The sequence below is a fragment of the Ochlerotatus camptorhynchus genome, unplaced genomic scaffold (genome assembly GCF_037179485.1).
Source record: "Ochlerotatus camptorhynchus isolate MF236.1 unplaced genomic scaffold, CSIRO-AGI_Acam_v1.1 ptg000040l, whole genome shotgun sequence".
Lineage (NCBI taxonomy): Eukaryota > Metazoa > Arthropoda > Insecta > Diptera > Culicidae > Ochlerotatus > Ochlerotatus camptorhynchus.
The window spans coordinates 2,516,031-2,537,276 of NW_027040531.1; the positions used below are offsets into that span (position 1 = coordinate 2,516,031).

The 21,246-nt window shown below is 40.3% G+C and overlaps 1 protein-coding gene across 1 annotated transcript in view; it reads right to left on the reverse strand.

Annotated features, from left to right (window-relative positions):
• The window catches only part of LOC135713096 (dual specificity protein phosphatase 3), a 139,807-nt gene that overhangs the window by 116,154 nt on the left and 2,407 nt on the right, over positions 1–21,246 (reverse strand). The window contains exon 2 of the mRNA XM_065236220.1: positions 9,081–9,292. The gene's annotated coding sequence lies outside the window, so the exon portion shown is untranslated. The remainder of the gene's footprint in view (positions 1–9,080; positions 9,293–21,246) is intronic.

Below are 21,246 nucleotides of genomic sequence, written 5' to 3' on the forward strand. Positions count from 1 at the left end.
ATCAGACATGGAAAATCATTTTCATTCATTTCGTGCATTCTTTCAAATGAATGTATTGCCCCTAACTTTTTTCATCAACAGAATTATGCAAAATAATGTATGGAGCTTTTGTGGGTTTGTTATCAGCTACAACTTTTGTAAACAACTCAAATACGTATCTCTTATGCATGGTGAACCAGAGCGAACAGAAGCCACTACTGTTTATCAATGAATGTATTTTACATTCACTGAAAAACAGTAACAAGTTCTGCCCACTCTAATTCGTGATGCATAAAAGATACAAATTTGAGTTATGGACAAAAGTTGTAGTTAATAGCAAAACCTACTAAAGCTCCATACATCATTTTGCAGAGTGCTGTTGATGAAAAAAGTTAGAGGCAAATTAATGTAAATGAAATGAATGTAAATCATTTTCCATGCCTGGTTGTGATATCGCGATACCTTTTTGTTTCTTCTTCTTCTTCTTCATTTTGATATATGGATGTTGGATTTTAGTGTCCGTGAGATTGCGCTTGGACCTTGGAGATCTCTATACCTGGGTAGAATTGTGTATGTCACAAAAGAGGCAAAAATATAAACAGGTAAACTAATATTACATTAAACCTGTATTTGAAATAAATTATCTAGGTACTTCTCTGACATTTACCATATTGTGCCCAAGGAGCTCCAACACTAAAGTCCAACGTCTATATATGATAAAAGAATACAAGACCAACAATTGAAATGTCCCTAACTCCATTTTGTAAACAAACCTTCTGTTGTGATTCACAACACTTTTGTTCTCGATTCCATGGAAATGTCATATGAAGGGCAAATCCTATGAAGCATGAAAATAGCCATGACGAAATGTAGCAGTGAAATATTTCACCACTTTGTTCCACTGAAAATAATTGAATCTGTATTTTGTTTCCACTTTGTTTCAAATCACAAATAACGATGGTTTAATTATTTATTATATGAAACTGTATAAAAGGCCAAAGATTTTAAATAAAATATTCAGTAAATCAAAATACTCCGAGTAGGCACGCTGCCTCTCGGAGGCAAGAAAAAATCATTAGTTTTGATTGGATTCGCAATTCGAGTTCACTGTACCACCGCCGAGCAATTGGAGTCATCCTCGTTAACCGAAATAAACACAACGTAGGGCCTCATCATTGGATGAATCACCTTGTAAGGCCATTTTCTCGCGAACCGAAACCTTCATTCGCAAACCTAAACCACAATCGGATACAGGAGAATTTTCCCAACCTGTTCATTATCTTGGTTTGCCTATTGCGGATTTCAGTTCGCGAGAAAATTGCCTTACAAGGTTTGTTTATAAAATGGAGTTAAGGCCATTTCAATTGTTGGTCTTGAATAAGAAGACCGCATCAGGTATCCCGGGATATCACAACTACTTAAAAAGGCTAGAGGCTTCTTACACTCACACTTAAAAAAGTTTGCTATAATCAATTGTACCTAATAAAGATAGGTATAATGTCAACATTGTAATTATTCTGCTATATATATATATTGGGAAGTCCTTCACCTGTTCCATTCAGTTCATCTCTCTTAGCATTTCAAGTTAAAAAGTAAGTTATTTTTTGACCATGAATAACAATTTCAAGTGTTGTAAACCTCTACCTAAATCAAAGAAGTGTTGCTCAGAAACAAGAAACATGTCCAGATCGAGTTATAGAAAAATTAAAATGTTTTAGTTGTAAAATACCTCTGGATAATACTTGGAAAATTTGTAGTAGATGCCGTCTTCAAGTTTATCGTTTGCCATCAAACAAAACGCATTCGAATTTCGGAATGCAGCAAGATTGGAAACAACCTTCTACCAGTGGTGTACGCTCAAAAGCACCCGTAGATATCGAGAGTTAATCCATTGTGAATATCATCCCATCGGCTACGTCTCTGGCTTCATCGACTTCAGCAGATTCTGTTGTCAATAGAATTTATCCCATAATATTGAGACATTCATGTTTCTTATCTCACTAATACAAATCTTTAATTTGACAATTTCGACGTTTTTCTCTTCCGCTGCGTCTGAATAGAAACGGGTAAGTATGACAGTTGCCATATCTGAGAATGAATTATTTGTGTTTTAATTTAAAATCATGGAAAAACATCTCGTTGCTGGACGGACTAACATTTGAAAATGGTATAAAATGTTGAAAATTATTGCTACTATTATTATTAATTTGCATTAACTTGAGAACGACTGGACTTATTGCAAATTAGGCGCAAAAGTTAAATAAATTATTATTTTACAAAATAATATGCAATTTCATAAACTTTAAAAATTAACAAAAAAAATTTAAAAATTATAGATTCGTTTTAAGCAAGTTACCAGCCTAAACTCTTCACCAAATTTTATAACATTTCTTTAGTTTTCTTGATAAAAAATATAAAGACTGAAGGGGGGTGCAGAGGGTAAGTCACTCTGCCACCTTCTGTCCGTGCTTATTGTGTTTCTTCGGTGTTTTTAGGCATCGGAAGGTGTTTCAGCGTGTCAACGTAGTTGTCAAAACGTTAAGTGAAAAATAAAGTTTTCTGGCAACCACTACATCTATAACAGCTGATTCCAATTGACTTCTTGACGCAAGATCTCACTTACGCAACCTTGCTAGTGTATTCGTGTAAAATCGATTTGTTAATTTTGTTTCAACCACGAAATTAGCTGTCAAAGTGTTCGACTTGACAGCGGTTTGTTTTTTTTTATTTTCAACCAGTAAAACGCGTGTATTAGTGAAACTCACTAATACTAACGGTGGTAGAGAACTCTATGCGATACGTTCGCCGTTGAAATGTATTCGTGAGAATACATCGAGCACGGATCGCTGCGAATATGACCAGTAGGATGGAGATCGGGAGAATTCCAACTATGCCACCCACGAAGCACGCATTTGGTCGTTTGATGTCTTAATATACTTAGTGAACGGGAACCGGTGCATATTTCATAGTAGAGGCGGGGGCCGTTCACGAATACGGGAATGGATATTTTTCCATGTAGCGCTAGTTCTTGCATACACACAAAATGTATGTTCAATCCAGTGGCATACTTTTAGACCCGTCCAGTAGGAATTAACCGCTAACTGTTGGCCGGATATCTCTGATTTTGTAGTGCGTATATGGAATGACTACCAAATTAGAAAGAAATATCTTTATACAGCCATCGGACAATCATTCATTTACTTGATGATTATTATCCGCTCATTTCTTCATATATTTACGGTTAATCTAGCTTATTAGAGGCTGAAATGGTCTGTTTTATAATGTTGGAATCATGTTGAATCAAAACCATTATCCCCAATTGCGGGAGTACCGAGTCCGTGTCCTGATCAGATTTCTGTGGAATCCTACTGATTGCTGGAGGGTGATCTCTACATAAGAAAAATACAACAAAAACAAAAAGAGCATCACAGGAATGTGAACATTCCTGGCTCTAGGCAGTGCTGCCAAAAAAGATTGAAAAATTGGTGATTGAAGGGTGTTTGCGTGTGTCGAAGAGTGTTTTTGATGTGTTTAGCACAAGGTGGCAGAGTGAATAACCCCCATGAGGGTGTTTTGAGATAATTACGTTTTATTTTAATATTAAATTACATAGTTTTTTTTTTTTCATCAAAATATATTTTTTTCTTAAACATAATTTTACTGCCAACTTCTACAACTACAATTTCTTTTCATATGTCATTTTGATCAGATCAATAGTTTTCATGTTACGATTTAAAAAAAAAAAATATGATCATACACTTACTTACTTACTTAAAGGTCTTGTGCACCACCAGCGGTGCAAAGGGCCAACGTGAAAGACTTCCATCCTGGGCGGCTGCTCGCTTTTGCCTTGGCCTGGGCCCAGGTCAGATTCCTATCGACTTGCTTAATTTCCTTATCGAAGCTCCGCCACCATGAGCCCCTGGGTCTGCCTCTGCTGCGATGCCCTGCCGGATTCCATTCCAGCGCTTGCTTGCAGATTTCGTTTCCGCCCCGTCGAAGTGTGTGGCCGACCCACCTCCACTTTCGCTTTCGAATTTCTGTTGCTATCGGCTTCTGATGACATCGACGATGGAGCTCGGCATTCGAGATCCAGTTGTGAGGCCACCAGACACGAATTATATACCACAGGCATCTGTGGATAGAGACCTGCTGCTTTTGAGTGTTCTCCGCTGATACACACCGCGTCTCGCTGGCGTATAACAACACAGATTTCACGTTCAAGTTGAAAATTCGGATTTTAGTGCGTTGACGTTTCGTAAACTCGCAAAGGCAGCCCTGGCTTTCTTGATTCGTGCACCTATGTCGCTCTTGGTCCTGCCGTCCGACGCTATTTGGCTTCCAAGATATTGGAAACTTACGACCTTCTCCACTGCTTGCCCCGCTACCGTAAAGTTGGAAGGGTTGTCCGTGTTGATATTCAACGATTTGGTCTTGTTGACGTTGATGGTGAGACCAGCCGCAGAGGAGCGTTCGGCTAGGTCCTTGAGCTTACTCTGCATATCAGAGCGCCGTTGTGCTAGTAGAGCAACATCATCAGCCAAATCGAAGTCGTTGAGATGCTCCATGGTGATAGGCTGCCAAAGCAGCCCACGGTCAATTGCACCTACCATGATCTCGTCGATTACGATGAGAAACAGTAGCGGTGATAGTATACATCCTTGTTTCACACCAGCGACTACCCGGATAGGGTCGGACAAGGCTCCGTTATGCAGAACTCTGCACATGAAAGCCTCATACTGCGCTTGGATAAGGTTGACGATTTTATCCGGGACTCCAGTGCGTCTCAGGGCGCCCCACAGATTCTCGTGATTGAGACGGTCGAAAGCTTTTTCGTAGTCAATGAATACCAAATAAAGAGACTCTTGGAATTCATCTGCAGGATGATGTGGAGCGTGACAATATGGTCCACACAAGATCTTCCAGCACGAAATCCTGCCTGCTGCCGTCGGAGCGTCGCGTCGATCTTCTCCTGTATCCAATTAAGGATAACTTTGCACAGAACTTTGAGAACAATATACAGTAACATGATGCCTCGCCAATTGTCGCACACAGTCAGATCTCCTTTGGGACCTTTACTAAAGATGCCCTGCATCCAGTCAGCCGGAAAAGTCACGGTGTCCCAGATATTACAGAATAGTTGATGCAACATTTGTGCGGATAGCACGGGGTCAGCTTTGAGCATCTCTGCTGATATGCGATCGACCCCTGGAGCCTTGTTGGATTTCATGCTTCGGATAGCTGCTTCAATCGCCTGCAGTGATGGCGCCTCGGAATTGACGCGAGTGATGCGCTGCACCCTAGGCGGATCATGCCGAGATGTTGATGACTGGTTGGCCGTCGAAACTTGAAGAAGTTGTTCGAAGTGCTCAAACCAGCGTTTCAGCTGGTAAGCAATTGTCCAGTCGTGTCCTTCACTGGCATCCTCGGGTTCATCCTTGTTCCACTCAGGTGTCGTGAGATATCGTAGAGGAGGCGTATATCGCCAGTGTTTGCGGCTTTCTTCCCTTCGTCGGCCAGGGAGTTCACCCACGCTCGCTTGTCCCGTCTGCAAGAGCGCTTGACTTCCTTCTCTAGAGCCGAGTACCGTTGACGGGCTTCGTTCTTGGCTCCTCTGGTTCTCGCCCGCTCTATCGCGGCTTTTGCTTCTCTACGCTCCTCAATCTTCCGCCAGGTTTCATCTGTGATCCACTCTCCTCCAAGTTGTTCTCGCTTGTTTCTATAAAGGGAACGGCCATCAACGTTCATTGTTCTTCTACGCTGCCACCTTCTGAAACACCCACAGCTCGAGTCACAAGTTCTTCAACAAAAGAGTTTTTTACCGCTGGATCTTCAAGTCAGCGTGTGTTGAACCGCCGCCCGAGACGCCGGTTTTAGCCGATTAGAAGGTGATGGTCAGACGCGATGTCGGCGCTGCGTTTATTCCGGACATCTAGAAGGCTCCGTCTCCATTTTCGGCTGATGCAGATGTGGTCGATCTGATTTTCGGTATGTCCATCCCGGGAAACCCACGTAACTTTGGCCGATGGGGGAAGAGCGAGCCCCCGATCACCATGTCGTTATTGCCACAAAATTCTGCAAACAGCTCACCGTTCTCGCTCATTTCGCCGAGACCATGGCGTCCCATGACACGCTCATAGTCCGTGTTGTCGGAGCCGATCTTCGCATTGAAGTCGCCAGTGTAGAGCTTGATGTCACCCTTTGGAACCTTATCCACGACGGAATTCAGTTGACTGTAAAAATTCTCCTTGTTCTGTAGCTCGGCAGCATCGGTTGGCGCATAACATTAGATTATGGTAAAGTTACGAACCCGTGTTCTAAATCTGGCAACGATTATCCTCTCATTAACAGGCTCCCACTTGATGAGCGCAGCACTTCCCTGGACGCTAAGTAGGAGACCAGCTCCACGATGGCGGGGAGCATTTTCACCTCGAATACCAGAGTATAGTAGTACCTGTCCCGACGGCAGTTTGTGTTCTCCAAAGTTTGGCCAACGAACTTCACTCAGTCCCAGGATTCCTAGCTTCATGCGTCGCGCCTCGTTGGCGAGTTGTGCCAGTTTACCCTGGCTGGGAAAACGTCAATACATTCCATGATCCAATTCGTGTCCATCGTTTTGCGCTAAAAGTCGTTGCCGTTAAATCAGTTCGATGTCTTTCTCTGTTGGTTTCTGTAACAATTGTAAAGGTTTCAGAGACAGTAGGTGGTTGGCCTAAGGTCTCCTATCCGCCGTGATGGGGCTGCCATCTTAGGTGTAGCTTCCGGGGAAGAGCATTTATTATTCAGCTGCTGATGCTAGTCAGACGCTGTTTGAGTCGCACCTCCATGGTGAGCAGACGCTCGGGTTGGCGAAGCGTTTCCTCTATCACCGTGCTATGGTTACCGCGCCAGTGTTCGCGTCGCACCTCCTCACTCCGCTATTGTCGGATTGACAACATTGCCCAGGCTACGCCAACCAGCTGGCAGTCTTTTGTGATCATATGACTCGTCGAGGCGTGAGGTAGGAACTTGTGAGGACCGGAGCTAGGTATATCGCTCCTTCCAGATTGTCACTCACCATTTTGTAGCCCTTATGATCGTACGCCCTTTTTAAAAATTACTGTGTAAAACATATCATATTTAAATGAAAAATGCAACCATTGATAGCCGCGAACATGTGAGCAATGTTGCATTCAAATCGGAAGGGGTGGAGACAAAATTGACATATGTTTTTAGCGTTTTGGGCTGGAAAGCATTTCCATCATTTCCATAAGAAGAGATGAACTTTAGCCTATGGCTAAAAATCTCTTAAATAAAGATTTAAAAAAAAACACATTTCCATAAGCATCAGAAGTATCGTACTGATTTGGCGGCTCACACAGTTCTTTACAAATCACTCCTAGATAAAAATTTTGTTGTTCTTATCATTTTTGAGTTATATATATATATTTTTTTAAAGTTCCATCCTGTTCAATTGGTAGTCTAGTTTTTTTTTTCAAGGAAAATAAGAATTTAAAAGTTGCTTAAGTAAACGAAATCTTTAAACCCACAAAGTTTCATTGGAATCTGAGCCAACCACTGGTCGAGTTGGCGTGAAATCCGTCATTTGCTGAATTTGGTATTATTCTTATGTCACGCTAATCCATAGTAATTTATCGAGATAATCGTTCCTGCTCGGGTAGTGAACTTCCCAAAAAAAAGTTTCAGAATGCGCCGGTCAAGTACGTATTATTGATTGTATACAAAACCCAAGCCGCAATCGTCAGAGGTTGTCATTTTGATAAAAATGAAACAACGTCACACCATACCATTATCTACGCTTAGCTCATCGAATGTTCGATCAAATGCATCGACTATGATTGATGGGACCCCTTACAATCACGATATAAAAGTTCAACTTACAACGTACACACCTTCCAGTAACGATAAAGCGCTCAGACAAAGAACAAAGTGTGTAGATCGAAATGAAAGGTTGGAAACTCTGACTGGTAATTTGAATGATTTAATATATTTCAGTTTGATCTTCTAGGCTTTTGGTTGTTGGCATGCCTGCTGATGTTTAGCAGTTACCATGCTCAAGCTTACCTTCCATGTCTGGGAACCGTAGGAGTGTCACAGGTTCCGAATCCGGATGATTGCACGCGCTTCTTCATCTGTGTCGACGGGATTAGTTTTCCCCAGCAGTGTGGACCTGGATTGATCTTCGATGTGATAACCAACAGCTGTAATCGGGAGGAAATCTCCATTTGTATCACCGAGGTTGCTACGCCTCCAACGCCCTCGGGATGAAGTGAGCAAAGCTTATGTGTGAATGATTTTTTTTTCTAAGTGTGTTTCGAAATGTATACCTTTAATAGTTAACCAATATGCTGTGATTCATTTTATTTCGCAACTAACCGCCCTAATTACAAATACCACCCTTTGGGGTTGATTATCTCATCATCACTATAAAAATGTCCATTTCCATCCGTTAGCAGGACCCCGACAGTGGAAACCCAATACTTTCTCTGATGGCAATGCGCACTAAATCAGCTTGATGGTGGCAATTCTGTTGGCTTGTTTGCCATTTCCCCATTGCATTGGCGTCTCATCTTACAGCAACCCATTCCAGCTGAGTTGGTCCCTTTCCCGGGGAACATTTCCAAAAAGCATCACGTAGTGTAAACAGAAATATGAGTCAACAACGTTGTGACCGTGAATTTCGCTTTCACAGTCCTCATCGCCCCTGCACCCCCCCCCCCTCCCCGGCTGTATGCGTTCGGAAAAAGCTCCCCTCTTTCGAATGTCTGTTCTAGGATGCTCCTTGCACGGTCGTTCAGACCAACTAGAAATTTCGGCAAAAGTGGATTCTACTCGAAAGTGAGTTGAATGCAATCATCCTATCCGGGCTTCGAATAAGAGTAAAATCGATAGAGGTTTCACTCAGTCTGTTAGTATACTCCTAGATTGAGAAACAAATGTAATAGATTTTCCTCATATTCGGGAAGTTTTTCCTCGTTTTCCACGGCTTTTCCCCGGAAAATTCAACCCACTTTCGAGTAAATCCACTTTTTCCGAAATTAACTCGACCGTGTGCCGTGATATAAGAGTCTAAATATAGTTTCAAAATGGAATATACGTACGCTGCCTCGTCTCTGTGTGGCTGATGCCGCCGATGCTCTTGCTGCGTCCACTTCGGATTATGGATCTCGTTGTTTGTTTTTCTTAGGGCACACACAGACTCGTGGATTTTCCTCTCCGTTTTCGATTGACGGAGCAGGACCGAGACCGAGAGATGAAATCGACCTTAGCTGATGATGATGTTTGTCCACAAATTTTCTCGCTCAATAAAATCCTAGAACAAAACACATGCGACACTGAAAATTCCACACTAGCACGTTGTAGGCAAGTTGTAAGCTTCTTTTCTCTGCACTGTTCGTGTGTATTCAAAGTAATTTTAATTAAATTTCACTAGTTTTGTTTTCTTCTACACTCATAGCGGATACGGACTAATGCAATTAAGAGGGATTAAACGGGTGCTTACAGTAGTGTGGGGGTCCGGGTAGTCTTGAGTGTGGTGGAAAGACTGCTGGGAGGAAGTGTTGCAAATTGTAGAAGGGAGAAATGTGAACGGTACGGGGATGGTCGAGATAATCCCACATGTTCGTTCTTCGGAGTGAATTTCTTACGGTTATGACGCCTTTCGAGCAACATAATAGCAAAGCACACAAGCGTAAAATCTGCCCTCGTTTAAAGAAATTGTTTACCAACTATCTTATTTGTGAGATAGTGCTCATACATAACATAACATGACATATCGTGTAAATTTACGCCAAATCTAGCGTTAATTACGTGTGAGCTATATATCGAATAAATTCACATTATTTTTCAACTTCCTCGTGAAATCTTCCTGAATATGACGCGAGACTTTCTGATTTAAATAAAACTTTGTCTATGTTTTTGACGGTAGAGAATATTAATCTTCCATAGATAGGGTAGAGAATTGCTCCGGCCTAATCGCCCATTTTGGGCCTATCGAGCAGAAAACTTCAAATAAATGCATGATTTCAGAGTGAACAAGTCAATTATGAGTTTGGTAGGATACTTTAGTTAGTAAGCTACCGAACGAAGTCAATGAGAACGCGTGATATGAAGGTTTGCACCCATTATTCCCAAAAACAAAAGAAGCGCTCCAATCAAATCAATTTTTATCTTCCTCCGAAAAATGAATTCATTGGAGTTTCAATGGCGTTTCAAATAAATTTGGAAGCCATCAATAAAAAATAACATTCCGTTTGGTGCTAAACTGCGCTAGATTAAGAAAGACTAAGTGTGGGTTGTGCTTAATAGGCCGGAAATGGGGTAGTTAACCCTATTAGGCTCAAGCGCCTTGTATGAATTTTGGCGTATAACTTTTCATGAACCCTATGTTTGAAGCAACGTTTCTCAAAACCTGTCGATTGTACCAAAATGGTATCTAAGGACGAGTCGTCGAGAGTTGATTTTAAAACGCTTTGCTTTTGAGAATTGTTTTTTTTAAACGTTCTGTGTTTGAGCAAGTATATTGAATTTCCAACGATTTGTTCTTTTGCACCTTGAAGATTCGAGCAACCGGTTTGAAATTACAGACACAAAAGTAATATTCACTTTTTCTTTCCCAGGTAGACTTTGTTACACATTGTACCTAAATAGGGTTAATGTTCTTATTATCGGCCTAAGTATCCCTAAAATTGACCACAATGTTCGACATTGTTTCACTAGCATCCAAAAATATCCATTTGTATTGTACATTACAAGACCAACATTTGAGGCCCTTTCAATTCCATTTTGTCACGAACCGAAGTCCGCCAACGCAAAACAACAAAATGAACAGGTAGGGGAAATTCTACTCTACACGGTAAGGAAAAAGTACCCACTTTTGCCTAATTTTGACTAGTTTGTCTCCTTTTCTCCTTCTAAAGGGCGAACACGAAATTATTGCGACACATTCAACAGGGCATAACTTTTTTACCATTGGGTAAAAATCAACCAAATTTTGCACACTTTCTCATTGATGTGTATTGTGTACATGCTGTCAAACTCGAAGTCGTGTTTTTCGATTCAACGAAAATGGAGGTGAACCAACGCGAGTTGAGAGAACAAATTCTTTCCCAACACCTGGAATTTCCTGACCTGTCGCACCGGCAGTTGGGAAAAATGTTGAACATTCACCATTCAACCGTCTCCAGAGTGTTGAAGCGGTTCCAGGAGCGGTTGACGTTGGACCACGGCAAAGGAGCTGGAAGAAACCGGGACCGGAGAACAAAAAGACGGAGGGAAAGGTGAAGCGGATGATTAAAGCAAATCCCAACGTCTCAAGCCGTGATTTGGCTAAAAAGATCGGCATGTCGCAGAGCTACGTCCAGAATGCAAAGAAGAGAGCGGGACTACATACATACAAGGTACAGAACTTCCCAAACCGCGATGAGCGGCAACAATCGACGGCTAAAACTCGGGCACGGAAGCTCTACGAGAAGTTGCTGACAAAATATGGCTGCAGTGTGATGGACGACGAAACGTATATAAAAGCCGATTTTAAGCAAATTCCGGGGTTGGAGTTTTTCACCGGCAAGAGCAAGTTCGATGTGGACGACAAATTTAAGAAGAAGAAAATGTCGAAGTTCGCCTCCAAATATCTCATTTGGCAGGCCATCTGCTCTTGCGGACTGAGGAGTGAGCCTTTCGTGATAAAGGGCACAGTAAATGGCGAGATCTACAAATCTGAGTGCCTCGAGAAGCGCCTTTTGCCGTTCTTGCAGCAGCACGACAAAGCTCCGCTATTTTGGCCAGATTTGGCATCATGCCACTATTCTAAAAGTGTCCTGGAGTGGTATGAGGCCAATTCTGTCCATTTTGTTCCAAAGGACATGAATCCGCCAAACTGTCCGGAGCTGCGCCCAGTGGAGCAGTACTGGGCAATAATGAAGCGGGAACTTCGGAAGAGCAAGAAGACAGTCAAAGACGAGAAGGACATGTTAAGAAAATAGAAAAAAAAAACTTGAGAAACTGGTACCGGATGACACTGTAAAGACTTTGATGGAGGGCATCAAGCGAAAATGCGTTCAATTTTACACTCAAGGCTCCATTGATTAACTTTTCTTTTGATTTTTGAAGTAAATATATGTATAAAACTACCCTGGTTTGATTCTAAACATTATAAGGAAATTGGCATGACATTTTCGGTGTCGCAATAATTTCGTGTTCGCCCTTTAATGTTATCAAAAACGGAGTAGCAACACCACCCATCAGGGGTAGTAAAGTGTGGGAACCCAACGTTGAGTATAATCATATTTACCTACTTTTGGGTACAACCAACTTACTTTTGGGTAGAAAGTTAGTGGAAAATTCACACAACTAAATGAAAACTACTTTGACCCAATCCTTTAAATTTGTCGAACCTCTTAACGGAATCCCTTTATGAAGAGCTTTGAGTGTGTTAGTTTATTTCCTTTAAATTGCGTTATAATTGCTTATCTTTTGACAGATACGCGTATTTCGTCTACTACTTGCAGACTTCGGTTGAGTACTTGGCACTGAAATAAACCAACACACTCAAAGCTCTTCATACTTTGACCCGTTTTTCCTACTTTAGGGTTCCTGCACTTGCACTATAGTTCCGAGATGGGTGAAAAGAACTTACTTTTGGGTACTTTTTTCTTATCGTGTATACGATTGTGGTTTAGATTTTCGAATGTAGGAAATGGCCTTGCGTGGTTTGTTTGCAAGATGTTTTCAATTGTTGGTCTTGACTAGAGCCATTTCCCCTACGCAGAATTTTAATATCTTTAGTAGGAACTATTATATCCGTGTAGCTCTACCGTTTTTTTTAATAGGGTAAGTGCTCAAATTTTGGCCATCCTTAAGAAAATCGTTCGGGCGATATGCCTATGTATCCCGATAAATAAGATTTGAATCAACTATTTCAAAGCAGCTAAAGTACATTACGTGAAATTTCATCATGGCCAAAATCGATGCATTTCTCTTACCTTCATATGTACTTAAGCTTATTCAAATTTCATCCTCAGCTATCGGTTGATAAATCACTGTGACGTATTTAACGTTCAATATTTGAAAATGGATTAAATTGTAGTATTTTTTATGTTAAGTACTTTATTTGTACAGGCTCAATCGAATAAACTTTACAGAGCCGAGATATTAAATGGTTGTAGACCGTTTCCAAATTACATTGTAAAATTGATTGAGCAACTGTTGTCATTGCACTGTATAATTCCTCTACATACAGCTTTAAACATTAACTATTCCTGCCTTGTGTCTATGTACCGTTTTGAACCGAATTTTACCAATTCATCATCACATAAACACATAACACCTACAACTACTTCAGTCGACTCAGCATCATCTTAGGAATAATCGAACTATTGAATAAGGGAATTGCTGGAATCATTTCCCCGGTATAAATGAGGAGACAAACCAAGCAACCAAAAGTTCTGCATTCAACAATGAAACCTACTTTCAAGTTCTATAAAGTTCAAATAATGTTTCGACAGAACTTTCAAGTTCCATAAAGTTCTGACAGAACTTTCAAGTTCAATTAAGTTCAAATAAAGTTCCGACAGAACCTTCAAGTTCCATAAAGTTCTGACAGAACTTTCATGTTCAATTAAGTTCAAATAAAGTTTCGACAGAACTGTAAAGTTCCATAAAGTTCAAATAAAGTTTCGACAAAACTTTCAGGTTTCGACAAAACTTTCAAGTTCCAACAAAATTTTCAAGTTCCGATAATACTTTCAAGATCCATAAAATTCAAATAAAGTTCCGACAGAACCTTCAAGTTCCATAAAGTTTGAATAAAGTTCTGACAGAACTTTCAAGTTCAATAAAGTTCCGACAGAACCTTCAAGTTCCATAAAGTTTGAATAAAGTTTCGACAGAACCTTCAAGTTTCATAAAGTTCTGACAGAACTTTCAAGTTCAAATAAGTTCAAATAAAGTTTCGACAGAACTTTCAAGTTCCATAAAGTTCAAATAAAGTTCAGACAAATCAGTAAAATTCCATAAAGTTCAAATAAAGTTCCGACAAAACTTTCAAGTTCCGACAAAACTTTCAATATCCATAATGTTCAAATAAAGTTTCGATAGATCTGTCATGTTCCATAAATTTCAAATAAAGCTCTGAAAGAACTTTCAAGTTCTATAAAGTTCCAACTGAACTTTCAAGTTCAATTACTACTCTGACAGAAATGTCAAGTTCCATAAAGCTCTGACAGAACTTTCAAGTTCCATAAAGATCAAATAAAGTTCCGACAGAACTGTAAAGTTTCCATAAAGTTCAAATAAAGGTCCGACAAAACTTTCAAGATCCATAAAGTTCCGACAGAACTTTCAAGTTCCATAAAGTTCTGACAGAACTTTCAAGTTCAATTAGGTTCAAATAAAGTTTCGACAGAACTCTAAAGTTCCATAAAGTTCAAATAAAGTTCCGACAAAAAATTCAAGATCTATAAGTTCAAATAAAGCTCCGACAGAACTGTCAAGTTCCATGCAGTTCAAATAAAGTTCTGACAAAATTTTCAAGTTCCGACAAAACTTTCAAGTTCCGACAGAACTTTCAAGTTCCGACAGAACTTTCATGTTCCATAAAGTTCTGACAGAACTTTCAAGTTCAATAAGGTTCAAATAAAGTTTTGACAAAATTTTTAAGTTCCGACAAAACTTTCAAGTTCAATTAGGTTCAAATAAAGTTTCGACAGAACTGTAAAGTTCCATCAAGTTCAAATAAAGTTCCGACAAAAAATTCAAGATCTATAAGTTCAAATAAAGCTCCGACAGAACGTCAAGTTCCATGCAGTTCAAATAAAGTTCTGACAAAATTTTCAAGCTCCGACAAAACTTTCAAGTACCGACAGAACTTTCAAGTTCCGACAGAACTTTCAAGTTCCATAAAGTTCTGACAGAACTTTCAAGTTTAATTAAGTTCAAATAAAGTTTCGACAGAACTTTCATGTTCCATAAAGTTCAAATAAAGTTCCGACAAAAAATTCAAGATCAATAAGTTCAAATAAAGCTCCGACAGAACTGTCAAGTTCCATGCAGTTCAAATAAAGTTCTGACAAAATTTTCAAGCTCCGACAAAACTTTCAAGTACCGACAGAACTTTCAAGTTCCGACAGAACTTTCAAGTTCCATAAAGTACTGACAGAACTTTCAAGTTCAATTAAGTTCAAATAAAGTTTCGACAGAACTTTCAAGTTCCATAAAGTTCAAATAAAGTTCCGACAGAACTGTAAAGTTCCATAAAGTTCAAATAAAGTTCCGACTAAACTTTAAAGTTTCGACAAAACTTTCAAGTTCCGACAAAACTTTCAAGATCCATAAATTTCAATTACAGTTCCGACAGAACTTTCAAGTTCCATAAAGTTCTGACAGAACTTTCGAGTTCAATTAAGTTCAAATAAAGTTTCGACAGAACTTTCAAGTTCCATAAAGTTCAAATGAAGTTCCGACAAAACTTTCAAGATCCATAAAGTTCAAATAAAGTTTCGACAGAACTGTCAAGTTCCATGAAGTACCATGAATTCAGGCCAGACTGAAAACATGATCGCAACAAAGTTCCGAAAAAGTTTACAGCGGAACGTTTCAGCAACTGTGAAGTTTCTTAAAATTTCCCTGAAAGTTTCTAAAAAGGTCCGTCAAAACCCACATGAAACAATCCGCACAAGTCTTTATTAGTAACAAAATGTCATGTACGTAAATATGAAATAATCAGTGGTTCAAATAAATCATAATTCTTTCATTTATGCAGTGCATCAACATTCTATCCAAACATCAAAAAATAAAATTTCAGAGCAATTTCCTGGATTCGAACCCGTCTATTCGGCATGCGATCTACGAACGCTAACCACTGCCTCATAAGTGTGTTGGAATACCAGGCGGGCAAACATCAATTTAAAATTCATCATGGTATTGTGTTTCGTATTCAAGTCTGTCAGCTGCAAGTCCCCGGTAAGGTGACAGATAACCTTAGTTTCACCACAGACAAACAGACGTAACTCTTCATTGTGTATCTTCGTTCACGCATTTAACGGTTGATTTGAATATTATCAGTTCCGCTAACTACTCGCCGCAGCGCTGGCATCGGATCACTTTGACGTTTCTATACATTCTATAAAACTTTTATGCAATATTGTTTGCGAGTTTGCGAGCAAGCTTGTTTTCTGCGAGAAGCCTGAAAGATGTCGCTACTGAGGTCCTATGTTTTGAGATACTATGTTTTCAAGAAAAACTTTTTCAAAGAGTTACGTCTGTTTGTCTGTGGTTTCACGTACCGACTTGCAAATGGTAGCTGTCGCCACACAACGAAAACAAAGGGACTGCCCTTCACTACCGCAACGGTATTTCTCTATGGGAAACCAACTGGATGTGTGGATGTCACCTGGTGCCAAATTTTTGGGGTACACTGGAAATGTACTGGACTTTTCAAGTTGCCCCCGGGTTGACTGCAAACTCCATCAGTAGGCGGGACAACAGCTCACGTTAATATATCTCAGATGGCGTAGCGGTTCGTGCTGGAGCTCTCACACAGAAGGACTGGGTTTAATTCTTCAAACAACTCGAATACTACTACTAATGCTGATAAATCAATACACGATCATACCTGCCTTTAGAATTAACTTTCATAAAGACCTGACTTTTTAGCATTAACTTTCATAAAATTGCGAACTAAATATACAATTAGTGTAGAGGACAAGAACCTTTTTTTTAACTTTAACACTATTACCGTTCCAGTTCCGCCAGAAGCTACGAATGTTCTTCAATTATGGAACCGGATTTTTCAAATTCTTATAACGACTTAAAAATTAGGCTGCTTAGAATTCTACAGACGACCTTCAACCAAGCTGCTTAAGACTCAAACAGCCTTTTATCAGAACTTTTGGTTACTTGGGTAGGTAAGGTCAGCTATCCCAAACAAAAATTCAATCTTAAGATGTGTTTAGATTGTTGATTCAAATCTTAGTCATCGGAGTTCATATGCATATCGCTCGAAAATGTTTCCCAAAATTCAAACAACCGAAAAGTTCTGCAATTTATTTTGCTTAGATTCAGTTAAACAGTTAAACCATTGTATGTCATAACTGACGCTCGTATATGTCAGTCTCGGAGCACCTAAATTTGCATGGATTTAGATACTATTTTGAAGATCAACAACATACCCGCTAGTCAAATCAGGCCTCTACGATATCTCACGACGCGGAGCAAAGAAGATCCCAAGGATGCCAGTGAAAAATGCTACTGGCCAGTTGAAACGTTGGTTTGAGCACTTCGAACAACTCCTTCAAGTTTCAACGTCCAATCAGCCATCAACATCTAGGCATGATCCGGCAAGGGTGCGGCGGACGAGATAGAAGAAGCTATTTGAAGTATGATATCCAATAAGGCTCCTGCCGTTGACCACATATCAGCAGAGATGCTCAAAGCTGACCCCATGTTGTCCGAACAATAGTTACATCAATTATTGATAAATATCGAAATCGCCTGTTTGAAAAGGAAGTGAGAGTCGAAATTGCCGAATTACAGTAGACATTGTAACCGTTTGTTACAAAACACGTTAGATTTTTAATTTGTGCATAGTTGTTAAATGTACCGTCACGTCTCTTAAAGTTATTTGGTGTTGGATTAGTAGGGTTAGTAGTCGTTGTGAAAAAATGTTAATTTGTTAGTAGGATTAATTGTTTTTAAATTTGAAAATTATATAAAACCGTACAACAGTACAGTGGGTATGAGTATTCCACCAGTGGGTACAACAACATTCGGGCGAAACTACGAATTCAAAATGGGTGGAAAATAACGTCTCACGAGAAGAGCAATGGGATGGGAAAAGCGCGAAGGAAAACCGCCATTCCTTAATCAGTATCTGGCGTTCGTGTGCTTCGGACCGTTAAAATCAAGTGTCCGCAAAGTAATAAAAGTGAGTGGTGAATCGCGGGAGTACCTATCTGTTCAATCAGGTAATACGGCTTGGCTAATTAATTACGGATAGCTAACATTAATCGAATGACCGTAGACTAGTACGATAATTAATTAAAATAAACCCCGTTGCCCTCACAGGACCTTTTTGTGGTACCATTCGGTACAGCGCCATTTTGTGAACCAACCGACTAAGTCGGTCAGGAAGCACACGAGTCGGATTATTGGTCCTTAGTGGCTATTAATCCTAACAATAAAGGACAAAATTTCGATTTGGCATTGCAAGGTCAAAATCGTCGCATTCCTCGGGCCAAGGCGGCTCTAAACGCTAAAGAGGACCCCTCTCAGCAGAGTCACTCCGGCCTTGCCTGGACTCTGGTGATTCTCGTCAACGAGGGTAGACGCCAGGAGACCGCAGATCGCCATCGAGTTAAGTCGATCTGTTGTTCCAACATCACCACCCTGTCAGGCTTGATTCGCCCGACGTCAAGCTCGTCGTACGTAGGATCATCGGCGAGCGCTCGCACATCGGCAGAGTAGTCTTCGGCAGAGCAGAATCAACGGCAGCAGTTCAGTACCGGTACGTCAAACCCCCAAAAACCCACTGTACATCCATAAAATTCAATAGAACTATTAGAAATCCAATCCACACCTGCTATAGTTTTTATTAATAAATAATAGTATACACCCTTTGATTACTGTGTCATTTAAACTTTCCATAGCTTTTAGTCAGGTGACAGTACTGCACGTTAAGATCGCGAAGCCCCTCCAGATTACCCAGTAGTAAGCCGACCTTGAGACACAGCTCGAGAGGTTTCTTGCTACTGAGCCTTTTTACCGGGATACAGACAGTAGAGTTACAACATACGAGCAAATATTCCAAAGTTTCATGAAAATCGGAGAAGGTCGAGCCTAATCAATTCGTCAGTTGGCATGGAAGTAGTCTTATAAGACAATCTTTGTTATGGTTTGTAGTGGATTATACATACACCATAATAGAGACCAGAATCGAACATTAAATGTTACGTTTCGACAGTGGGTCAGAACCAGGCATGGAAAATCATTTGCATTCATTTCGTGCATTCATTTACATTCATTTGCACCTAACTTTTTTCATCAACAGAATTCCGCAAAATAGTCTATGGAATTTTAGTAGGTTTTATTATTAGCTACAACTTTTGTTAGCAACTCAAATCCGTATCTCTTATGTATGACGAACCAGAGCGAACAGAAGCCACTACTGTTTTTCAGTGAATGTATTTTACATTCACTGAAAAACAGTAACTACTTCTGCCCGTTCTAATTCGTGATGCATAAGAGATACAGATTTGAGTAATGGGCAAAAGTTGTAGCTAATAACAAAACCTACAAAAGCTTTGTACATCATTTTGCGGAATACTGTTGACGAAAAAAGTTAGAGGCAAATGAATGTAAATGATTGCATGAAATGAATGTAAATGATTTTCCATGCCTGGTCAGAACAAATTAAAAAAATTGGATTTTGTCAATCAGCAGTTTTTTTCAACGCATCTGAACACGTTAGTTTTTTATATCGCTCTCAGTGTGCCAGTTTTAGCACTATTTCTCCAGTTTTTGGCCCAAAGGCCTAACTCAAATTTAAAATAAATTTTAATGATTTTATTAACGAACATAAAGCCTGCTCCACTTAGAATCCGGACACTTTATTTATTCTATAACAGTGCCACTAGTGGTCGAAAAGTTTCGTCTCGATTAAAAAAGTTGTACTATGAAGAGCTTTGAGTGCGTTGGTTTATTTCCTTTAAATTCCGTTATAATTGCTTATCTTTTGACAGATACTCGTATTTCGTCTACTACTTGCAGACTTCATCAGTGCCAAGTACTCAACGCCAAGTGGTGTTCAGTACTTGGCACTGATGAAGTCTTCAAGTAGTAGACGAAATACGCCTATCTGTCAAAAGATAAGCAATTATAACGGAATTTAAGGGAAATTAACCAACACACTCAAAGCTCTTCATAAAGGGATTCCGTTAAGAGGTTCGACAAATTTAAAGGATTGAAGTTGTACTAGATAGAAGACGAGAAAAGAAAATTGATCCTGCACACCCATGTCGAAAGCCCGACGTGGTCAATTCGAAACATCGCGGACAAGTTGAAAATTTGCCGGTTCCGCTATCGCAAGAGTGAGGCCTGAAAGGTCCAAAGAAAACGTCGTGCTGGAACTTTGGGTCAGCAGCTGAACGGGAAGATGTTGAGGTCGATCAAGAGAAACCCAGGCCTCTCGGATTGGGATGTCGCCAAAAAATAAGGTGCAAGCCGTAGTACTGTCTGCAGGATTCGTCTGCGAGCAGATCACCGTTCATTCCGTGCCTCCAAGCAACTGAACAGAACGATGAAGCAGAATTTAGTGACCAGAACACGCGCCTGGAAGTTGTACGACCGGTTTCTGACGAAGTACAGAGGATGCCTTCTCAAGGACGACGAAACGTATGTCAAGATATACGCTGAAGATATCGACATTGCTGTAGAGTACTTCACCAGTGTGTTGAAGAGTTACTTGGTTGATCTTCGAAACCACCTTGGCCATCTTCGAAACCACCTTGGGGAAATATACATTTACGACGACTCAAACGTCTAAGATCCAAAGCACTCCGAACCTACTGCCAGTCTCGTTGTCCTTTTTCCAAGCAACATTTCGCACGTGCTAGTAACAATTATCGCACGTATAACCGCAGACACCCACGACATTTTTGGAAATTTGTCGACTCTAAACGGAAGGAGAATGGGTTATCCGGATGTTTCTGGGCGATAAAGTCGCCACCTCCGCTTTGGAAAAGTGCAATTTGTTTGCCACTCACTTTAGAAGAGCATTTAATGATTCTAAGTCGTCTGCACGTCAAATCACAGAAGCTTGTACAGAGATAAACCTAGTGGAGTCTGTTCTCTGAGAAGCTTTGCGATCACGTCGAATCAGGTGGACTCCGCAATAAACAAATTGAAATAGTCTGTGTCCAGTCCAGATGGCATATCGTCATGCATCCTGAAAAAATGCGGCGAAGAGTTGATTTTCCCTCTTACGACACTTTGCATATACTGATTTGAAATCAGCTTTCGATAGAGTTGACCACGGAATATTACTGAAACGTCTAGGAAGAATTGGTGTCTCTGCGCATCTTGTTAGCTGGTTTGGATCATACCTTACGGATCGTAGCCTCACCGTTAATATCGGATTTGAATCTTCGGAACAATTTTCAAACTTATCTGGCGTGCCACAGGGTAGCAACCTGGGTCCTTTGTTATTCACACTCTTCATCAACGAGCTTTCTCTCGTACTACCATCTGGCTGCCGTGTGTTTTACGCTGATG